The following is a 9,267-nucleotide window of genomic DNA, read 5'->3' as shown; positions in this document are numbered from 1 at the left end:
ATATAACATGCAAGTAAAGGACTTTTCAATAGCTTTAATTTTTATTACATAAGATGGAGGAGGGACCCCTGCTAGTGTCGTTTTGAAAAGTGTTCGTTATTCAAACGTATCCGGCGCTGGGGGATCTCCCCCGTACATGTACATGTAATGCAATTCGACAATTTACTTAAATCATGTTGAGATAGCTAAATCGATCTGAATTCGATATGTAGAATCTAATGTTTGTAGCGGTAGTGAATATAAATTGATTTGCATCTTATTTTTGCCATAGCATTTCCATAAACTTTACTACCCACAAACGGGACATCAATCAACGTCGTCAATCACAAACCCGTTTATCGGCTGAGAATGGGCGTATTCACCACCAAACACCCGATAGGGTTCGGGTCATTCATTTCATTCCCAACACATCAAATAACGGCCGTTACCGGTCTTTGCACACCATTGCGCATGTTCACCAAAAGATTTCGAAATAAAATTCACTCTCCCGCTCAATCTCGACTCGAATTCCAACCGAAACAACGAAGAATGAACCAATTTTACCAGTCAGTGCCAATGTTTTGTCTGCTGACTGTGAAGGAATTTTCCCGATGCTGGGCCGACCAGAGAAAAAGCATCAGCGGAAAAGTCGCGAGATAGAGAGAACGCATATTGTTTCATTGAATGGGGGGATCCCCGCCATCGTTTGCCGTGATTTGATGTTCTGATCCATTCTGGTGTCAGTCGATGGAAAGTGCTTCCACGGTGCACACACGGTAGTCATCGGGTTGGAGGGATTTTCGCCAAAACCGTTCGGTTGAGCTGCACGGTCAGGATAAGAGGCATCTGCCACTATTTTTGGTTTGGCGAGCGCGCGCGTTTGTTGTGGGGTAGAGACAGAGAGGTCGTAATAATTTCCTACGCAGCATTAGGCATTACGGTTGCAAAGTGCGCGCGTGAGGAATTTTGAACTTGCCGCGTAGTGACCGGGAGGACGGGGTGGCCGCGGTGCGCGTTCTTAAAATAAATTAAAACCGCGATAGCAAACTAAACCCGTGCGAAGGAGACAAATGCAGATAGCACCCAGTTGCTGCGGTTCAACGACTGTCTTGTTTTTGCTCATCAAGTGATGAAGTCAAAGGCGACTTCGCTGTGAATTGGCGCGCTGAGATATTGACGGACGGGCGTCGGAGCTGTTCATCTGCTCAGTGGATCGCGTTTTGCGTGTGCTTTCAGAATTTGGAAGAGACCAGCGGAATAACAATAACAGTTTTCCTCTTGGGTGGATATAACAACAACCATAAAGGAGACACAATTGAATGACGAAAATTGGATTATGTTACTGAAAGAGGATCTTCGGAACGGGTGCGGGTGAGATATAAAATCTCATTTGGGAAAATCGTGTGTGTGGCCACGTCTTGGTCGGCGATGTTTGGTGAATATTGAAGTGAAAAGGAATGTACATGCGAGTGGTATAAACCGGCATAGATTGGCTGGCAGTATTGTGATCCTATTGATATAGAGCATATTTGAGGCTATTGCGGAATTAGATCCTGATGCTGTAGGAAGTGTGGGCTTGTAATTAAAGTGATATTGGCAGCATCTGTATGCGGAACAACGTATGGTGGAGCTGTTGTCAACAGTTGGCGCTAAGTTCGGTGCTGGTTCTGGAAGTACGTATCATGTGAAAAATGAGGAAAATTTGTGAGCTTAATGAAAAAATAAAGCGGTATTCATATCCTCTTTGCGCCTGGGGCTCGGGCATTGGGGAGCCCTCTCTTCTTGTGCTCGTGGTGTGCTCTTTCCTCTGTTGCGATATGATGGTTTCGAAATGTAATTAAAGGAGCTTTTTTTATGTTCTTCTCCGCCAACAGTGCAAATGGGGAAGTGAAGAGGGTGAGCGTAAAATTTGTGTGTCTTTGCATAAGGAAAATAATGACGCTGATGACGATGATAATGATGATGAGAAGCTGACTTTGGCAGTAAAGGATTACGTTCCCGAAGGCAAAAAGTGTTGTCATGATAGATGGCTCTTTATTCCCCGGTGTCAGCTGATACTCAGAAAGGATTTAAGTGGGAACAACATTTAAAAAAAGTTATGTTTTGAATTTTTCGATGGTACTAGCTACATCTTCTGCATTTGTTGTGTTTCACTATGTTATAATGAATGAAGCCAAGCATCATCACACATAATGGATCTTTTTGGCTTAGCTACCACAAATTTGATGAACATCAAATAAAAAGGTAAGCTTTTTGCTGTGTATGTATATGCGAAAAGGATGAAGCACTAATTGCAAACATTGAATCATCATTAGGAGCTTTGAAAACTTTCAAGTCCCATTTTCTTCAACCAAACAAAAAAAAATCCTTTGGATTCTTTACACTCAACTAGACTATACCATTTTACTAGCTTTTTTTACTATAGTTTATATATAATGTTCATAGTTATGGTTTACATAATTTATTTAAGAAGCTATCCACACGGTGGAACAGATGTCTCACTAATGATTTATTTCCAACAATCATAAAATATAATTATCTGGTAATAGGGGCGATTCCCCCTATGTCACGGTTTTTTGTATACATGTACTATATAGCTATATAGCTACAGTTGAATTCTTAATATTTCAGTATAAAAAACTGCGTTAGGGTGTGGTTTTAGTTACTTGTACCGTAATTATTGTAGTAACCAAAAATACCTCTGCATCGTCTGATGTGACTTGAAGATATTCGATCGAATGAAAAGTGGTCGATATATCTTTTAGTTTTGGTCATATTTTGTATTTTTCTGATCATTGTGCAATGGCGATTATTGAGAATTTTAGTTTAGGTATCTCCTTATCGCAAAACCTCTCTTTCTTAGCTTAGCTTATATTGACTGTACATGTCACTGGTTGCTACTCCGTGATTGATCAGAACTAGTGTAAATTGCACTACGATCAAAGTGAGTAGATGCTGGGCTTTACTACCTGTTCTCGAAGTACACGTTTCAGCAGTTCACAGATATAGATCAATAACGGCGCCGACCAAGTCCTTATAAGGACTTATATAACTGTATACAGTCAGTTGGGAAAAGGGAATGTTAGTGTGTAGTTATTTTTGCTACTAGAGACCGAAAATACATTTGCATTCCTACAATACCACGGAAAGAAAGTTTGTCGATTTGGTAGGGTAAATAATCTGAAGCATGGTTCAAAGATACACAGATACAGTGATGTAGTCCATACCACATTTTCTAATGGGAGCAAAACTGGGACTACACCCACGTCCTCCGTCTTGTAAGGCAGAAGCGGTAGTTACTAGACCACGGAGCTCGTCTTGAAAGTGTCCAATCATCCACTATTTAATTTGTTTACTCACCGACCGCGTCCAACCATGCACTAATTAATTTACTCACCTAACACGATCACGTCCAATCGCAAACTGATTTATTTACTCACCGATCACAATCCATCAACCCGGATCTCGCGACTATTTCGTATTTCAATACTAACGCGTCCAATCTTGCTCTAATGTCATTACTCACCGACCGCAAACCCTGATCTCGCGACTATTTGGCGAGCCAAGCCGCAGGATAGCCAATCCGGAGTTCAATTCTCGGTCCGGTCTAGAATGTTTTCGGGTTGGAAACATTCTTGACACCCTGGGCATAGTGTATCCATTGCACTTGCCAAACAAGATACATAATTTTGCAATGTCGGGCATACAATGGCTTTCAATTAATAATCGAGGAAAGGCGTCCATAAATTACGTAACCCAAAGGGGGAGGGGGAGGGGGTTAAGCGAAGTGCGACGACCCATTTGAAAATTCAGATATTTCATATAAAAAGTGTGACATAGGGGGAAGTAGGGTTGCAAATGCCCATTTTTTTCGTTACGTAATTAATGGATCTTCCCTAATAGAACACTTAGTCAGTCTTCCCAAACGAACATCAAACACGCTGAGTACAGCTGTCCGTATACTCCATCTGTACCCTTGCTTCGTGTTTATACGTATACGCACGAAATGTATACTTGTACCCGAACTTGCGTTCGAGTTTCATTTTGTACCGATGTACTGTACATCTGTACAGTACACATGTACACTCTGGCTGTAAAATTTACTGTTGAATAGCGTTCCAGAAGCTTCTTAAACAAAGCAAATATAGATAGTGAACAAATTCATAGATGTGCGGATATAAGCAAATTTATTATATATCAATATTTTCATGAGGTTTTGTACTTTAGAAGGCTCAGTAAAATGACCACCAAAAGTGTTCACGCAAAAATTAAGTTTATAGCTTTCAAGTGTTATGCCCCTATTTTGTTGCAAAGTCAAAGTCAATCGCTTGTTGCGTGTTTAGTTAATTCTGAGGACAATTCTGAGAGGACAATGTTGTTGTCATTCGGAATGGTTCAGTTCTACATTCCTAGGTTATAGTCTGTACAGATTACGAGTATAGTCATTTGATATAATTTTAAAATAAAACGAGGTGTGTGATCTTTGATATCATTAAGTCAAAGAGCTGGTAGTCTGTGGAGGCTATTGCGTAATATGTTATGTATGGTATTTTCCAACACGAAGCCGGTTTTTGACATAAAAATGCTGTGCATCCATGGGGGCTGTGGATGAATTACGTGACGCTATATAAGGAGGAAGGGGATAGCCTCAAGGGTTACGATTCAGACGGAAAAATTAAATTGTCAATACATAATGTGCTCCAAAGAAGAGGACTGGATTCGCCCAATTTTATGTTACGTAATTTGTGAGCGGTCCCATAGTGCAACACGAAATGCTCTCTCCCGATGGAGCATTTCTAAAAGCGTGACAATACACAATTTAGTTTTATTTATTAGGAATACATTAACAGAGTGTCGAGAAATTGTTCCACTGATCTATGAGTATACATAGTATTTATAATTATGCGCTTTCTATTCTTTCCCTATTGAATGTACACGCTCAACAAAAGTTATATAGCGGTATGTGAATCGAAGTCAAAATTATCAACATCATCTGTAAACTTAATTATTGTTTACGTGATGTTGGAAGCCCATGTCAGTTGGATACCAACGTCGTGAAAAAGTTTTGCAACATTAAAAAATTATTTGAAAAAAAAGTCTTCCAGATCCACCCATCACTGTGCATCTTCATTTCAGCGTGCACAGTTTTCGAATTCCATTTTGTTCATTCTCTTTGTCTCTTGCCGGTCGACTCTCGGACCTGAAAGCAAGTTTGTACATGTGTTTTGTACTTAAGTACAAGTTCGTTTAGGTAGGTACTGGGTATCCCTTTGTACTCGAGTACGTCAATAATCCATGTTCAGTGTTCAACACGAGTTGATGAAAATGTACTTGTGTTGAACATCACACATGTTCGTGGGAAGACTGGTAATCAACGATTCCGCAATCAACTGTTTGACTTGTATCCGGAGAGTTCTTTTCCGTTAATAACTAAAACAGGTATCAGAAGGTTAGCTCAGGGGGCATGTTTCCCTTGTGTACAAGACACGACCGCTCAACGCAAATTACGTAAAACCAAATATAGTACACTGAAGCAATTATTCCGCTTTGTATAGAAGAAAGGTATCATCCCACCGACACTACTACCCAGCTTTAGTAACACCTCCCATTCTGCGAGGGAGTAGGGGACTGTCTTGCAGCTGGACCACGTCATTCATTAACCCTAATTCAATAATTGATAATACCCTAAAAGTAAGCAATTACCAAGGACTGGAATGCACTAAATAGGGGATACAAAGTGCATAAAAGAAATATTTTTTTAATAATTTAACGTGGATAATGAAATATACAATACTACTGGCAAATTGGTGGAGAGTTTGCGAATCGATTTATATATAAATCTTTGAAATCCATCGAAAGATAAAGAACCGATTAACGTTACAAATCTTACATGATTTCGTGACGGTCCCCAAGGTTAAAATTTTCATTTTACACCATGTATCCCAGTTTTTCTCTTAGACGTAGTTTATTTCAAACTGAAATTTGAACCACTAATTTCAAAATCGATTGAATCTAAAAATATTACCAATTTTTTTTAAATGGCTTGAGCGAAGGCTACACTTTCCCAGAACATAAAACAGATAACTACTTATGTAAACGGTTTTCAGTTTTCATTATCATCAAACGACTACTTAATTTTTCAAGTGGGACAACTCTACTCGAGTTTGATTTTTTTTATCGAAGGTAACATGGGACAATTATGCGTAGAAGGGCAATATAGGTTGTAAGTGTTGGTTATGTTATGTGATGAGTGTTGCCGAGAAATTCGTGGAATTTTAGTGTTATGCGTGAATTGTTTGTGAATGGCAGGTAAAACTCGTCTTTATGTGTAGGTTTTCCATGTACAGTAGCGACTGCAGTAGAGCAGGGCGTGATTAGCCTCCACCACCCTAGAAGACCGCAGCCAACCACTCACCATAGTCCTCCAACCCAACACCAGAGGGCCAGAAGCACGATCGTCGAGCAGCCATGAAGGGGTGGCGTAATTGGGTTGATGGAATGATGCGAGGTGACTGACCTGAAAAAGGAGGTCATGACCCTAGAATGCAGGAAACAAGCCTGAAACCGTCACTTATCCAACGCAATTCAAAGTGAACGGAATAAAGTTTTAAAGCTAGCGAAAGCACCAAATTAGAAGAAGTTGAAGTGAGAGAGTTTGTGGAAGAAGACCAGGCGTAGAGGACGTCAGGTAACTTAAAGTGGGTGCTTCCGGAGACAGAAGCTGATCCCAGCATTTTCTCCTTCCCAGAACCCCGCCGTTTTATGTATCATGCCTCTTCTTAATTTGGCAGGTTCGTGGCACGATTTTTACACTGCGCAATCCGTTGCGCTTGACCCTAAAGGGAGTTTCTTTTAAAACAGTGTCCTAACCCAAAATCGGGGCAGATAGGATCACTAATCACAAAACGATGTGGTTTCGAAGAACGCTAACTACGAACAGAACGTTTATTACAGAGTCCAAATGTGTTTTATATTACAAGCTATGTGTTGCTACATTTTCGCGTCATTGCGCATATACAAAGTGGTTTAATTTTGCTTACACTGGTTAAACGTGAGGGTATTGATCCGTGTGACAAATATAATTTATTGAGCATGGGAGAGTCGATGTGCTTGCTCTGCACAAGCATTGAAATAAGTAATTTGATCCGAACGCTTGGGGTGAAATTGCTAAGTTATGAGTTTTGTCAATCGTTAATACAATGTATATGACATATGGTTAAACCTTGGTTAAACCCCATCGAGAACCGCCATCGTACCCAGGTTCCATTGTCGGCCTGATTCGGCATTGTTCCGCCGATAACCGTTCGGCCATCTTATTGGTCGTTTTGGACCGCGGCAAGAAGCGATGGAGATCCCCAAGTCACCCCGGCGTTACCACCGGTAATCCGCAGCGAGCCGAGTCGTCGGCAACAGAAGGAGGAAGGTATCAGCCACCGACGCTACGTAGGCCGTTGAAGGGCGAAGGAAGTACCGAAGAGGAAGAAAGCCGCCGTCGCCGGCGTGAATGCCCTTGCATCGAAGATTAAAGACAAGGAAGGACCGAAGGAGAGCTAGGCAGAGGACGAGGAAGGACAGGAGTTGAAGAAGGAAGAAGTGAAGTGGTGGAGTGCTGCCAGGAAGAGGGGCCCCGAGAAAGACAGGTTAGCTAGACTTAAGAAAGTGAAAGAGTGGAGGAAATAAAGTGTCGCATTGTGAAGCTCTGTGGTTTTCCCTACATTTTGATTGCGAGAGTTCCCTGCCCGCGAGTAGCTTGAGGTGAGCGTGCCGACCCTGAGGCCATTGGTTCAGGGAGTCTCAGCATAGCTCAGGCCATACTTACCCAATTATTACAAGGTCCAATCGTTTATTGAATTCTAAAATTTAGGAAAATTTCAATGGATATCTATAAGTTGTATGATTTTCAGTAGTCCTTACTCCCTACCTTTACATTGGAACATATGAAGGTTATAGAGGCTTAAGGAATTCATAAAACATAATTAGGTACACCACGCAAATAGGTGATTGATTTGAAATCTCCCTGCGTTTATTGCAGTTTTTGTTTTGAACATCTGAAAGCAAGTAGGGGAAACTGGGGTAATATGCACTCCCGGGGCAAAACGACCCTTTGGCATTTTTGAGTACATTTTCGGCAGTTTTTCGAGAGTATTCACTACAGCGCATGTAGTTCGGAGCTCGAACTACCAGTCTAGTAGTAAACATTTTTGGAAATATCTCTGGAACACCGCTAAAAAATACCAAAAGGTCGTTTTGCCCCGGGGGTGCATATTACCCCAGTTTACCCTAAGGGGCGCCCAGTAATGGTTTCGCCAAGGGTGCCAGGAGGCCTCACTACGGCTCTGGCCATATGGCATATAAAGCACTAGGTAGTGCGACAACTGGTGCTATAGCCACAACTGGTACATATAGCCTTTTTAAAACGAGTATGTAACATACTTTGTTTTCAAATATTTAAGCAGGAATTAATTTCTTTGTTGCTGTTTCGCCTACCATATTTGGAATTGGTTCAATTGAGAACTTACACACTGCCAACTTTCCACTAACAGTATTATGCCATTCATTTTGTTTTTAGTTATTCTGACACAAACTCGCGAATCGAACAGTCGGTAGAGCCATGCGAGAAGTGAGTGGGGTGGGTATGGGGGGCGGTGTGGTTTTACAATGCTTTTGGTAATGGCATTGACAGATATCTGATTCCAATGTTGTTTACGTATCATGATTCCATTTGCTATATCCGTCCTGACAGTTGGTTACGTTCAGTACCACATTGGAATCACGCTGTCTGTGCCTGATAACATCATAAAACTCTCAGCAATCAATCATTCTTTAGGAAAAAATTTACCCCGAATCGGTTTTCATGTGAAGCATAAATCTGCTTAGTATGTCCTTTTCCATTGCAAGTTTTTCATTGTTTTAGACAAACAATCCCGCAGACAGTGCATTCTTTATTCACCAAGAAGACTCACTCACCACCGGGTAGTTCACTATTTCACTCAGAGCTTTTATCATTGGGAGACAACCCCTCTCAGCATGGTGTAGTGGTGATGGTGGTCTGGTGGTAATATTCCACAACCAACAGCACATACCTGAAGCCAGCGTATGTTTTCTGTGGTTGCGGACGGACGTTTGTTTCTGAAAGTGGCTGATGCTGATGCTGTGGCTTTTCATGCAGCAAGCCAAGGTGAAAAACTCGACGGCAGAAATAATTTATTCAAATGTAATCTAACTTTCATCAGATTCCCGGCACCATGGTAGGACTGCAGTCCAACCTCCCGGGACTCGGGTAATCTT

The 9,267-nt window shown here is 41.3% G+C and overlaps 1 protein-coding gene across 3 annotated transcripts in view; it reads left to right on the top strand.

The window, feature by feature from the left end:
* Positions 1-734: 734 nt before the first annotated feature.
* Positions 735-9,267, top strand: part of LOC134225949 (protein eva-1) — a 586,714-nt gene continuing 578,181 nt past the window's right edge. For 2 of the 3 annotated variants that reach the window (XM_062706410.1, XM_062706406.1), the window contains exon 1: positions 735-1,652. The gene's annotated coding sequence lies outside the window, so the exon portion shown is untranslated. Of the gene's footprint in view, positions 1,653-1,883; positions 2,224-9,267 lie in introns of those variants that run through there. The other variant, XM_062706407.1, reaches the window with a different exon arrangement.

The sequence above is a fragment of the Armigeres subalbatus genome, chromosome 3 (assembly GCF_024139115.2).
Source record: "Armigeres subalbatus isolate Guangzhou_Male chromosome 3, GZ_Asu_2, whole genome shotgun sequence".
Taxonomy (NCBI): domain Eukaryota; kingdom Metazoa; phylum Arthropoda; class Insecta; order Diptera; family Culicidae; genus Armigeres; species Armigeres subalbatus.
This window is presented reverse-complemented; position numbering and strand designations above follow the sequence as displayed.